This window comes from Microtus ochrogaster, chromosome 24 (assembly GCF_000317375.1).
Source record: "Microtus ochrogaster isolate Prairie Vole_2 chromosome 24, MicOch1.0, whole genome shotgun sequence".
Taxonomy (NCBI): domain Eukaryota; kingdom Metazoa; phylum Chordata; class Mammalia; order Rodentia; family Cricetidae; genus Microtus; species Microtus ochrogaster.
The window spans coordinates 25,266,989-25,270,116 of record NC_022024.1 but is presented as its reverse complement, the minus strand read 5'-3'; positions in this window follow the sequence as shown (position 1 = coordinate 25,270,116).

The window sequence follows — 3,128 nt, the reverse complement described above, 5'->3', positions numbered from 1 at the left end:
CACTTTGCCTGCAAATTTCAAGATGTCATTTTTTTTCTGCCGTGAAGTATTCCATTGTGTAAATGTACCACATTTTCCTTATCCATTCTTTGGTCAAGGAGCATTTATGTTATTTCCAGGTTCTGGCTGTGACAAACAATGCTGCTATGAACATAGCCGATCACATGTTTTTGTGGCACGATTGATCATCTTTACTCATTCATAAGTGGCTTTTAAACAGAAAGCAAAGAAAACCAGCCTACAAATCACAATCCCAGAGTACCTGGACAACAATGAGGACCCTAAGAGAGACATACATGGATCTAATCTACATGGGAAGTAGATTAGAAAAAGACATGATCTCTTGAGTAAATTGGGAGCCTGGGGACCTTGGGGGTGGGTTGCAGGGGAGGGGAGAGGCAAGGAGGGGAGCAGAGAAAAATGTAGAGTTCAATAAAATTAATAAAAAAACAAATTACCATGAAGCAAAACTCCAGTAAGTTGAACCACGACAGAAAATTTTCTGTGTTTTCCTTCGTTGCTTCATTATTTTATTGCGCATGATGTACGACAATTTACAATTTCACTAGATAATTGCGTCATGACATAAATGTTAATGCAATTATTAAGCATACATTTGTAAATTTGATTGGGCTTTGCTGTGGTTTAATTTAGAACACACCACAATATGCTTACAGGGTTCTAAGGATTTTAGCTCATCAGTCTGTCTGATCCTATAACAAGTAGTCTTCAAACTGTCGATGACTTTTGTAGCATATAATCTGTCGTGTGCAGAGGATTGATGGTTTTCAAGAAGAATGATCCAGACAGAGAACAATTTGTAAAGGTGTTGAAGTAGGAATGGGGTTAGGAAGAATGTAATCAGAATGGTTGAGGGCTGGGAGAAACAGGAAGGAAGATGGCACCAGGAACTTTATCCCCTCTGGTCAGATCTTTCAGCTCTTACCACCCTGAAACTAAAGAATCATGAACACAAATTAAATTCCACATTTGAGAGTGCATATATAATATCTACCTTTTCTGACTGGAGTTTTGCAACTGGATTGCCCAGTTATATCCATTTTGATGCAAATTAGAAGATGCCATTCTCTTTTATGGTTTAATTTAATGCTCAAACATGTATTTAAAACAATAGCACAAAAGCAGACACAATCCAGAATAAATAAATCCTGCTGCTCCACATTATAGTGGTGATTACATTCATATAGCTGCCCAGAAAATTTTATTAAAGATTTTATAAAAATGTAATGTATAGGAGCTGAAATAATAAGCAAAAAAAAAAAATACAAGGAGCCCTGTCTTGTAGTAAATGCCTTTAATCACAGCACTTCGGAGGAGAGACAGGCAGATCTCTGAGATTTCAAGGTCAGCGTGACCCCTGTGGGGCATCTTGTCAGGGCTAATCCTCTTTATAAAGTCACATCATCAGTGCACACCATAGATATATGTTAAAATATCATATTGGACCCCATTTAACATGTATAATCATTCCTTTTCAACTGTAAGAAAAATTGATTTTTAAAATGTAGAAAGAGCAAAGATAAGAGTCTCTGTGAATTCAAGACAGGTTGGTCTACATAGCAAGTTCCAGAATACTCAGAGCTACCTAGTGAGATCCTGTCTCAAAGAAATAAACAAACAAAATACAAAGGTCTTTTTGTGTGTGTGTGACAGCTTAGAGTTTACCTGAGAAGAACTGGTTCCATCTGCTTTTCTACCGACGTCTTCTAGGACTGCGTCTTTAGTTCAACTGCAATCAGGACCCCTCACCAGAACTTTTATGAAGAAGGAGCGACCTGACTCTGTTCATTTTGGAGGTTTGAGCTCAGGGCAAATGAAATAGTCACTACCATCCTCAGCACACTTACCAGTCTCAGGGAGTGGGGGATCTGGTGATCAGGATGCAGAGTGGCCATTGTCACTTCAGTGCATCAGTCTGTGCTCAGCTGAAACCCGTTCATCCTCATCACCCACTGTCACGCATCCTGTGACTCCCCACTGTCCAAGGAGTTCTGAAGGGCAGTTCTGATGTCCCTCTTTGTGATGCTGAGGGGAGCTAGCCCTTGGTCACCGTTCTGATTGAAAATTCATCAGACTTAATCTCTCTGCTTATTCTCATCTGATGTTAATATTGTTTTTAGTTTTGAGAATATGATAATACGCTATATTTGTGTGAGGTCTAGAATAAATATGAAAATTCTGAGAAATTATGGCGTAGTGTGAATACTCTCTAAGAATTGATGTTGGAGGCTAGTGGGCAGCTTAGCCATTAAGAACACTGCTGTTCTTGCAGCAGACTGGAACTCCGCCTCTTGCCTACAATTAGGATGCTCACCACCACCTGGTACTCCAGCTTCACGGGATTCAAACCTCCCTCCTGGCTCCCACGGGCATCCATCACAGATGCATGCGCTCAATTACAATTTCTCTCTCTCTCTCTCTCTCTCTCTCTCTCTCTCTCTCTCTCTCTCACACACACACACACACACACACACACACACACACACGAGTGAAAAGAAATATTTAAAAAGTAATTTTCTCTTCATTGTCCTAGGAACTATGCTTTTGAAACATACATTTTATTTGCCTATAGTTTCACTAAATTTCATTTTATGTTTTTGTTGTATCTATCTATCTATCTATCTATCTATCTATCTATCTATCTATCTATCTATCTATCTATCTATCTATCTATCTATCTACTAGATTTGGCATCTGAAATTTTTCGTCTAAAAACACAGGCAGAGACTTCCCGAAATGCCTCAGACTCATTACACATTTGATTTTGAACACATTTTTGGTTCTCACAGGTCCAGAAATTTGTGACTGTTGCCACATTTTCACAACCTACGGCAGTCAGTCATAGGGGTGTGACCCATAGTCTAAAGGCTGTGTTGTGGTTATATTCTGTCAGAAGAAAAGAGAGAGGGCAAGTTTTTTTTTCCCATTTGTGGACCTCTGCTTCACTCTGCTAATTGTTTTCTTAGCTTTACAGAAGCTTTTTCATTTATGCAAAATCATTGGTCAACTCTTGATATTACTTTCAATACTATTAGAATCTATGAGATACATATAATTTATGACTGTTTCTTGAAGTGTTGTCTGTCAATAGGTGAACAAATACCAAA